The following is a 12,395-nucleotide window of genomic DNA, read 5'->3' as shown; positions in this document are numbered from 1 at the left end:
AAAATTGCAAATACCTATGAATAGTTCAACTTAAGTAGAACATTTTTGAAAATTGCATGGTGGATAGAATATACTTATATAAACATTTGGTGAAAATTTCATGTATCTATGGTCATTTAGTATTTAGTAGTAATTTTTTACTTTTGACCCCCCAAGATTCACTTTCAGATCAAACGAGGTACTGAAGTCAAAAATCGAAGCACTTTTACTGCCCCAAAACGCGATGACAGACACAAAGAAAAAAAAAAGTTAAACTTTAACTTAAAACTTAAAAAGTACTAAATACGCATGCACTTATGCACTTCTAATTTATAAATATATAAATTATTATAAATATGCATTTATTTTTTTTTTACTCAATATTTTCATAAATACATAATATATTACCTACTTTCAGTTTATTTCTGAAACCACGATTAGCTAACTCAACTCCGTGTGTTGGGCGATTGTGGTTCTTCGATAATACTACATTCTGTATTATTTTTCAAAACAGCACGACCACCGCAATCAACAACTAGTTAATCTCGATCTTTTTCAGATTTTATTTTAAACCATTCAATTTTTAATTCAATTTTTAATCAGCACTTTTCAATAGTTATACTAAAGTTCATAGTAAAATCAGCTGAAATGAACTAAATTCATCAATATATGTATACTATATAATATGGACTCTACATTTTTATATGTGTGGAAAAACATTTAAACGTTAAACTTATATTGATAACATACCATAATATTATCGCTATCTTATCCGTTTTCGATAAAATCATTATGGACCAATCAACTGTTGGCGAATCGGGAAAATTGAAACTTTATTAATGATTTGTCGGCGAACCGAGACGTCGGCAAACTAGACTGTGTAAAATAAAATATTTTAAAACTGGTGTTATATATGTCGGAAAATTGGGATGTGGAAAAGTGAGTATGAACTGAATCTATGTGTCATGTGGCGTGTCATATAGAGCTCTGCACGGTCTGAATTAGACAGGTCCTGAGTTCCTGATCCTGACCATGGTTTTGTCTTTTTCAGGCTTTATATATATTGTAATTTAATGTGGTACGGCTGTGGTAAATTGCAGGTAACCTAAAAAAAAATGGTCCGGTCCTCCATGAATTCAAAATTAATTTGTTTTGAGACATCTGCAAAATAGCTCGTTACGTTCCATTATAATATGGTATTGTTGTGAAGTGCAGTTAACCCATTATCGATTTATAAGAACGCGAGAACACGAAAATTGTATTTTATATATTATATCCAAATTCATTCATTGTTGAAATTTGTTATTAGTTATAAAAATATGGTTTTATATATTATTTTGAACATTATATGCGAGTATTGCGAGTATGCGACACGAAGCCTTTGTGAGTGTCAGTCATCAGATAAATCGTTGATAAATGATAATCACCTTTTGTTAGGTAATTATTTAAAAAATTTTCAGTTTTGTGAGTATAATTATTTAGTTTGGTATAGTTTTATCAAATCAATTCTTATTATTCGTAGTCTATTTTAAAATGGTCTGGTCTAGGTAAATAGTTTGGTCTCATGCAAAATATATATTCTAATAGGATACAGTGTAGATTATGATAATTTTTTTCTATTTGGGTCTCGAACTTATTTTTTTTAGCTCATGAAAAATAAATATTTTTTTGTTTATTTACAGGGTTGTAAATTTTTAGGTTAATCCACCAATTTTTATATTATTATAATTTCAATGTCACCTATTGGCCTGGCATAAACTTGTTAACTAAATAAATGTATATTAATTTTATTCATAAAAATTGACATACCATTTTCCCCATTTGTAAACAAACAATATTTGGCACAGGTAACGCTAAAATGGACAGCTACTTTAAATAATAATCATAAAAAGGCGGGTAAGTCGTGGATGTCGCTCTGCTGTACAGCAGGTTACAAGTGGCTTACTGTAATGGATGGAATTAAATTTGAATCCAATGATTTATATCATTGTATACGAAAAACGATTCTGAGCGAAGACGGTTTATCTGTCTAAGATATATTATAGATTATTAAAAATTTTCAAATCTTAGGTTTAAAAAGAAACATTTTTAATAATTTCTAGTTTAAAATAATTTGCGAATTTTCGAGATTTTTACATAATAAGTATGTTGTCAAAATTCAAAATTTGAATGCTTGTAAATAAAAATTGTGACTATGTATTTCTTTTATTTTTCAACTGCTATTGTAAAAATATGTTAGGAGCCTTGTGTTAAATTTTCAAATCTTAGAATTAAAAAGAAAAACATTTATGAATTTCTATCTATGATAATTTGAACATTGCCGTAATTTTTATGTATTTAGTCAAAATTTGAACTTTAAATGCTTATCAATAAAAATTGTGACTATATATTCCTTTTATTTTGCAACTGAAATTGTAAAATTATGTTAGGGGCCTTGTATTAAATTTTAAAATCTTAGAATTAAAAAGAAAATTTTTTATGAGTTTCTAGCATAAAATAATTTACGAATTTTCGTGATTTTTACATAACATGTAGTCAAAATTTGAACTTTAAATGCTTATAAAAAAAAAATCGTGACAATATATTTCTTTTATTTTTCAACTGCTATTGTAACAATGTGTTAGAAGCCTTGTATTAAATTTTCAAATCTTAGATATAAAAGGAAAAATTTTTATGAATTTCTAGCTTAAAATAATTTGTGTATTTTCGTGATTTGTACATAATATGTTGTCAAAACTCAAAATTTGATTGCTTATAAAAAAAAAAATCGTGACTATGAATTTCTTTTTATTTTACAACTGCTATTGTAACAATATGTTAAGAGCCTTGTATTAAATTTTCAAGCTTTTCTGCCTAACAAATAAATTTGTATCGATATTAATTTAAAAAAAACTAATAATGATCGAAAATTTCAAATGCCTATGAATAGTTCAACTTAAGTTGAAATTTTTTGAAAATTGCATGGTAGATAGAATATACTTATATAAACATTCGGTGAACATTTCATGTATCTATGGTCATTCGTTTTAAAGTTACATCCAGAGCCCAATTTAGGAATTTTGGGGCCCGGGTCAAATTTTTTAATGGGGCCCCAAAATTAATTATTATCTAAATTTTAAATAATCAACTTAAATTATAAATGTAGTCTTTATGCTATATAGATTTGTTATATTCAATTTATTTAAGATTATAAATCAATTATACCATAATAATAATATATTCCTAATTTTAAAACTGAAGATCGACATATATTTATTTATTTGCATTTTTTTATACTAGAACATAAAGTTCATACAATATAATGTATCGTGTATACTACACTTTTATTGCGATCGACCAACAGTCCAATAAAGATCGACTGATTGGTGACGCTTCTTAATTCCTGATTTTGATTTGTAAAAGTTTTTTAACAATTTAGAAAAAAAGTTGACAATAAATTTGGTTTTGGTTATTTTCGATTGAATATTTGTAAAAAATTTGGAACGGTCGCGACATTTAGACGCTGTTTGTAAAACCGTTTTGACGCAGCGTTTGAATGCCGCGTCTATATAGTGTCGACTAACCGCAAGGTCCGGACGCTGTAAGGAAAACGTACCTTAATTACTTAATAAATATTAATAAATATGAAACGACGAAATTAAAAATATGAATATAAATAAAGAAATGTAATAAAGTGCTTTTGACCAACTTTATCTTAAAACTTATTAGCTTATGTTATCAATTAGAAAATAATTTATTATAAATTCCATTACGATACCTACGTGACTAACGAAACTACGTAACCAATAATACCATACAATTATTTCAAAATGCCACTTTAATAATTAAATATCAACAGAGGTTCGGGGCCCGGGGCTGCAGCCCCCCCCCCTAAGTTGGGCTCTGGTTACATCAAAAACCAAAATCGATTTTGTTGAAAAATGAGTGTGCGTAAATTTTCCCGTTTTTCCCTTAATTTTTAGTTTGTTTTTCTCAATTATTTAGAAAAGTATTAAGAATTTTTTACTTTTGACCCCCCAAAGTACCAACTAGATTCACTTTCTGATCGAACGAGGTACTGAAGTCAAAAATCGAAGCATTTTTACTGCCGCAAAACGTGATGACAGACACAAAAAAAAAAAAAACACATCATGGTAACATCAATACATTCATCGCTCCGCTCAGAATCTAAAAATGTTTTTTATTAAATAATTACAAATTAAGATTTATTCACAAATTGATATCTATTTCATGTCGTAAAGATACTAAGGTGTATACATCTGTACCTACCTATGGTAGTCTGTGAGAATTGGAGGAATGAAGTCTTTCACTTTTAGTTTTTACCACACTAATTAAATAGATAAAATCCGTTTAGCATGATTATCCTCGTCATTTATACATAAAAATAGTAAATACCGGAATTTAATAAATACAAAGATTTAAAAAAAAAAACGGGTTTATTGTCTTCATCCATCTCACTTAAAAAATTGCAAGTGTCAAAAAAAAATATAATATGTATTAACATTCAAAAATATATTAGGTTTGGTTAGGTTTAAGTGCGATAATATATTGTTCCTATATAATGACTATCAGTTATTTTCTTAAGATTTTAAAATGTAACCTGAAAACTGACATTCTTTTCATATAATTTGGGCTTGATCCAACCATCTATTTTTTTTTATTATGTTTCATAAAGATTTATTTATATATTTTAAGAAACTGAAAACTTGAATGTTTTAACTTTATAAAAAATATTTTTAAATGATTGAATCACAGTTCTATCTATAATATAATATCATTTAAATTATAAAAGTTGAGAATCCTTTATTTTTTTTAGTATAAAACTTTTATTTTGTATAGGTTTTAGGTATATGTTCATACTCATTGTTTAAAACGTATAACATACATTACCTATACTTGAATTGTACTTAAATATAATGTTTCTCGATTGTTTTCTATTGCATTAATTGAATAGATTTGTTAGTTGGTTGCAAATAATATTAATTTAATTATTCGTATATAACCTACTCAATTAATTAATATAAGGACACAATCAGTGGCGTACTTATAGACCTGAAATTTGTGAGGGAGAGGGGGTTTAATTTTTTAATTAACATATTGGATCACGTAAAACTTGAACATAACATTAAAAATTAAATCTTTCAAACATTTCAGGGGAGGGAGTATCCCCCCGTTATGTCACTGGACACAATGGTTAAAAGCAGAATAGACGTGAAGTATAGCAGCGGCAGAAATACTCGAAAATTTTATGACTACTCTACTTTAATAAACTTGAATGTTTGAATGCTTATAAGTTATAAATAAAAATCTATTTATATGTCGAAACTACTGTCATGAGAAAATAATGTAGCTTCAGAATAAATATTAAAAAATATAGATTGCCGTTTGAAAAAGTTAATACATTCTAAAAAATCATTAAAATCTAGATTTCTTGATACGATTTATAATGTCTTTAAAATTGTTAAAGATTATTGATAGTCTAAATTATACTTTTCTAAAACTTTAAAAATGGAAATTATAAGTATGTATAGATTGTTTCGTGTTAAAAGTATCACTCTGTATTGTCCGCACAATCGGAACATTCGTGAAAATTTAATATCGCGTGGTATATTTAGATGACTGCTGCTTCGTCGTAGAACATAAAAGTTTAAATAAGTAATAATAAAGTATTAACATGTCAAAAATTAAGACTGTTGAACAGATATTTTTTTAACATATTTAACAATAAACATTGTTATTGCGAAGAGCATGTTGTAAAATCTTGACGATGTAATATTATATTATATTATACTTAATACAAGTACCTTCAATAATAAAACGTGCATTTGCCTATTATCTATTTGCAATGGAATAGTGATCGACTCTTAAGTCTTGTAGCCCAATGGTCGTAAATTGTTGGAATATTATCGCGTATTTTTATGATGATTCCTGAAACGATAATACCACTCATTTTTTAATCTTATATACCTATATAACATAGAACTATATTGAAGATAGGTCATCCGTCAAACTAGCTATAATAAGAGCCGAGTATACAGTAAAAAATGTAGGGTGTAACCGATAAATATAATATAATATAGTTAGGCCGATAAATATAATATAATATAGTTAGGCCGCTAAATATGTATTACCATATACGTGACAAAAATATATTCCTATATAATTAAGTTCTATATTATGTTTATTTTTTATATTTATACATTTAAAATAAAAATATTGTTTCATATTTACCGTTAAGTTGTTCAATGATACAATTGTTTAGAGATCCCTATATGTATAGTGGCTGCTTGGCTGCACTCCACATAGTTCCCGCTAAACCCGACACTGATACGATAGGCAATTAATAATAATATTTTACTTTAAAAACAATGCTCTTGGATTTCGGGAGGGCGGCGGCTGATGAACAGGGTTTTGAAAATTATTTAATAGATAAATACGTACTATATTTCATAAGTCACCATATATTCACGATGAAACGTGAATTGTGTCGTGTGGTTTAAGAATAATTGTGAGCATTTGCGCGAACTTTTTCAAAATATTGAAACATTATAAAACTCAATTTATAGGAATAACGGAAACGGAATTGCCTCGTCTGTTTCCAACACCACGTGGTATAGTAATTACTAAATCGCATTTCGTATTTTCAAAGACATTGACTTAGTAGGTAATGGAAGTTGGTATGTAGTTTTTGATTTCCAGGACTTGAGCTACGCTAAACTTCTGCAGTGTGAGAGGTTTTTGTTCGAGTGATATTAAAAGACGTAGCCTGACGTCGGTATAACTACTATAATAAGAGAAAATTATCTTGATTCGTATGTATTATAATCTACATTTCATAGTTTTATTCATATACCTAAAGGCTAATATTATATTATATACCCAGGCGAGCACCCAGAATGTTTGTTTGGGAGCTTAATAATTTTTCTTTTTTCCTTACACATAAGTAAACAATTAAAAATAAATTTTTAAATCATAACTTTTATTTATTATTACCATATTGTAATATGTTATATTATTATGTATTTAATATTTATAACTAAATACTATGACAAATAAATTTAAAATTTAAGTTTCCTAGGTCCCTTTTCAGAAAGAACTGTTAATATTTCGGATTCTTTATTTTGTATTTATCGATGTATGTAAAGATTTGCCAGTCCATTTAAACGTGACTGTATTGTACTATTTGACACTATTGTGTTTCGGAGATAGGCTATTAATATCAGGAACTAAAATTTGAATTTGATTTTTTAAAATAATTTGATGTTTTGGTGTATTAAAAAACTTGTATACCTTTTTATAACACCAAAATTATTCCTAATAGGTACTACATCAACAGCAATATAGGTAAAGCCAAATTTAAGCTGTGTGAAACACAATGGAGGTTCATAGAGTGCAGCTGAATATCATTCTATTATACGCGCTTGGACACCTTTACATTTGTCACTCATCGATGCAGCCCTACCGTAACCTTGTCCACGTAAATAATTTATATAAATACCACATGATTTCAATGTTGTTAGAAGTACATTTTCTAAATTTAACGCCGTGTCATTTTTTTCAATAGGTGGTCGTTCACTTTATGTCCTGAAATACAACATTTAAAAACTTTTTCTGCCCTTATAAATTTAATTTAAATAATTATGTTTAGTAATAAAGTTTATTTATATCATATTAATTTATTAACCGTATTGTAAACATTTTTTATTTATTAGAGCTGCAGGAAAATGAATAGTGACAATGACTGTTACATTTTAAACTACCTTTAAAACAAACACATCTTTTGGTTTGCCAAGCACTTTTATATGAAAAGCTTAACGGAAACGTCAAGTTTGATTATAATCATATTAACCTCGTGCCCGTGTCAAATAATACAATAAATACTTAAATAATATCTAAATTATTCTATACGACTATTATACTGCGATTACCTGACTATCTGAAATGTGTTGATGATATTGGTTTTGATAAAAGTCATAATCATAATGACGATCATAAAGAATTAACCTTGCTTGAAACTGTCCAAATTGTATTTGGAGATCAGTGATTTTTAAGTTGTTCGTGTAAAAGTGCTTGTCAAACTAAAAGATGTGTTTGTTTTAAAGGTAATCTAAAATGTAACAGTCGTTGTCACAATTCATTTTCCTGTTCTAATAAATAAACAATTTTTACAATACGGTTAATAAATTAATATTATATAAATAATCTTTATTATTATATATAATTATTTAAGTTAAATCTATAAGGGTAGAAGGGTAGAATAAGTTGTTAAATGTTGTATTTCAGTACACAAAGTGTACAACCACCTATTGAAAAAAATGACACGGCGTTAAATTTAAGTGACCATTTCGTGATATATTTTTGAATTTCAAAAAGTGTAAAAAACGTGTTTCCATTTCACGAAATGGTCATCTTTTCATGAAAAGATCGATTTCACGAAGTGGCTACGAGCTACGACACACACACACATATATATATATATATATATATATATATATATATATGTATCTAGCATAATACAATTTGAAAATAAAACATTATCATTTATCAACGTTATACTATATTTGCTATAATAATGTATAATTTAATGAAAGAATATTTATTTATTTATATATTTTTTTTTTTTTGGGGGGGGGGGCTCAAGCCCCAAAACCCCATCCTCCTTGGGTGCGCCGCTGTATATACCTAAGATATAGAATATTATTATATTTATATACCTATCTAATGTTAATCTATTTGATCCTATTTGATATTATATTAATATGGTTGAACTCGTATGTCATACTGTATACTATTATAACAATATATACATATATCGACAGTCCCACAAGCAGCTGTTCCATAAAGCGCGTCATTTTGGCCTATGCAATCGTTTTCGGGCATTGTATATGTGTGTAATAAACATGGACGCGTGTGTGTATGATGCGTTATAACAATATTCGCCGCGACCTTGACGTCGGTCCAGAATCGCCCCCTCATCGCGTTCGACCGAAATAAAACCTTTACAAACGTCTCAGGGAGGCGAAACGCAGAGCACGACTAGAAATGTTAAAAAAAAAAAATCTAAATAAATGAGAATAAAAAACTAGAACGCTGTACGCAATCTCGCGCGTATATACGGTTTGTGCGGTCGTCCGTGCGTCATCGTGCTCATGAAAATTATTCGTATGGCTAACTGGCGCGTACAAGTGTGTATATATTAGTAATCATATATATATATATATATATATATATATATATATATAACGCATGTGTGCGTGTGTGCGCGGCGTGTGTGTGCGCGCGTAGAAATTTCTGTGTATTAATTTTAGTTTTTCCGACCGCTTTTTTTCCCCCGTCGCATTCTCACGTCGTCGGTCGTCCCGTTGTTCGCCGCGGGACGGAGAGGAGACGCGCTCGCTCGTCCGGACGTCCGTATACGTATCGACTATCTTTATATTATTTTCTCATGTAATTTTCTTCTATTGCTCGAACTCTTGTTGTTATTGTCACGCTCAAGATCACGATACACGAAGACTTACGCAATGCCGGATTGCGGGAACGTCTTACACCGCACGATCTGTACGAGAATTCAACATGTAATAATACAATATTCTGTACAGTAATAATATTCGTGTATATTACGATGTAGGTACTGTAATAGGGGATGGTGAATTCCTATAAACAAGTGATAGCTGCAGGTAAAAACATACAGAATGGGTATACGCGTAAGTTTGTACGTGAATTATTTATAGATTGGATGAGTTGGTATGCACAGCGTTTGACTTGAAAATGTAATATGCAGTTATAGGTTTTGTGGTTAAGAAAACTTGGAATACAATTTTCCTCCCCATTTAGGACTGAACTCTCATAGTAGTTTATGTGTTTGAATTCTGTTTGTTTTTGTGTACATTTAATATTTATATATTATATAGGTAGGTACATATACAATACCTAATTATATTCATATATTTCGTAGATGTTAAATTTTTAAAACTCACAAATGTTTCATCTAATTTTATGTGGCTCATTATAAAATATATAATTTAAATTGTACTGAGTGATTCATATTTAATTATACCAATCAGATATTTTGATAAGTTTTTTCACATCTTTTACACTATATCTTTGATATATTTTTATATTTAGTTCTCTATCAACGTATATATTTAGTATTTACTTTAAAACATTCATTGATTTCTATGTACTTTTGAATACATAAATATATAATATTATATACATTTATTTTGACTAGAAAATTCACTTGTAGATAGAAAGTCAGTTCAGTTTTATCCAAAGCCGTAAGTGATAATAATAATCAATCAGATGCGTATTTTTTTTATCATAAACCTAATATATTATTTAAAGAACTGTGATATAGCAAGTAGCTTCAATAATATCAATACTTTTTTATTCAATTTCAATGAATCCTAGACACACTGTTATGTCTAATTTTCAAACTTGTGTAGGAATTTATACATTATATTGAATGATACACTCAAAGCCGGCCCAAGGTACGGGCGAACCGGGCAGTTGCCCAGGGCGCAACTTTTTTAGGGTCGCTTTTAATATACGAATATATTTTATAAATATTAGCGTAATATTTATTCAAATTGACAAAAATATTGCTAAATGACTAAATTATCTATGACAGAATATTCCGTTATATATTTTACTCCACTTTTCAGTTTTTATTATTATATGTATTACAAATACGTCTATAAATTGTATGCAAATAAGTTTTGCAATCCTTTACGTATCCATAAATATAAGAATTTTAAACAAAATATGTAGTAAGTACTTTAGTACTCGTATAAAAAGTATTAAATGTATTATGGAGCATTTGATTAAGGGTGCCTTTCAAAAAATTGCCCGTGGCGTCAAAATACCTTGGGCCAGCCCTGGATACATCCTTGTATAATAGTAAGTATTGTATCGTGTAGGAACTCACACTCACCAATTTAAACGTTTTGCGAGTGTTATGTAGTTAGTGTGTGTGATTTAAGGCAGCGTTCCAACTTGCTGTTTCAATTCTTTAAAGCTCATCAGTATAATATGTTGTACATAATAATAATAAAAAAAAATATACATGAATGGTATTTATGACCACTTACACATATATGAATATATGGTGTCATAAAAACGTCTCATGAAGGATTAAAAACTTTTTTTTCATTCTTCGATGTTACGTTACATTTATCTCAATTTAACGTTAAGTGATAGCTGCAATAGTTTTTTTACACAATAATTAAGAATGGCGTAGAGCCGCAGTTGTCGACACAACCGATACGTGTGGAGGAGCGTTTATAATAATAATTAATACTATACATTATATAGTTTTAAGCAAACAAATTAATAATCCACATGTTTGATAGTTTTCTCTTGTTCATCGTACGTTTTCATTATAATTTTAATCCGGCAAAAAATAGTCTCCTAGTTGGCCTTTAGTTAATTTCTGAACACAAAACACATAGGAATTCTCGTAAAAACCTTAAATAATAATAATAAAACTTAAATATTTTGTTTGTAGGTACTGCATAGTGCATACACATAGGTTCCTGTGTTGAAAGAAACGTGCAAATGTTGAGTCGAGCTTATTACGAGTAATTTTGTTTTCGACCCTGGTTTTACTTATTTTAGCTATCAGTCGTTTATTTTTTCACTTTATTATTAATATTACCACATTTTCGACATCACCATTCACCGCCAGTGGCAAAACCATTCTTGTGGGTTTGTCTTTTTCCGCTTTGCTGCCGAAGTGTAAATACGATTTGACAGCAAAGTGAAAGAGACTGATTCATAGAGAATAATACTGCGACACGGACTGAACACTAAAACAAGAATTGGATTTCAATAGAACAGTCAACAATTTTCATTTTCATTTCAATGGTCTGAAGATGGTGTTGTTATATTATACTTTAAGTAGTGAGTACACATATATTATACAATACAATATATAATATGCAATACGAACTGTACTTTAGAATAGAAATATTTAATTTAATAATAAAAATAGTGTTTTAGAGAAAGGTATTGTTTTTTAAACAAGTATAATATAGTGCGTTATATTAATTATTAAATACATGTTTTACTATAATATTAATATTTAATATCGACTAGAACAATAGATTCTATGTAAACGATATTATGAAAATATATAGGTACATGATACAGAGTAGTTATAATATCATACTAATTCAATAGACAATCTATTGATGTTTAAACTTTTAAACAAAGCTCATCTCAAAAGGTCAAATGGGAATATTCTAGTTAAATAATAAATAATGTTATATAATATATTCTTGTTTGTGTACAAATGTAAATAATACCTACTCTAAAAAATAGACTTTATATTCAAAATAACGCATATGATTTATTTAATGTGCTGCAATGTTATCAAAGTGTACAATACTAAATTATTATACCAATACTATGATTTT

Source organism: Diuraphis noxia, unplaced genomic scaffold (genome assembly GCF_037042655.1).
Source record: "Diuraphis noxia isolate RWA-SAM2 unplaced genomic scaffold, SU_Dnox_SAM2 contig0003, whole genome shotgun sequence".
In the NCBI taxonomy this organism is placed as follows: Eukaryota; Metazoa; Arthropoda; class Insecta; order Hemiptera; family Aphididae; genus Diuraphis; species Diuraphis noxia.
The sequence above is the reverse complement of the archived record's forward strand: the minus strand, read 5'-3'. Positions refer to the sequence as shown.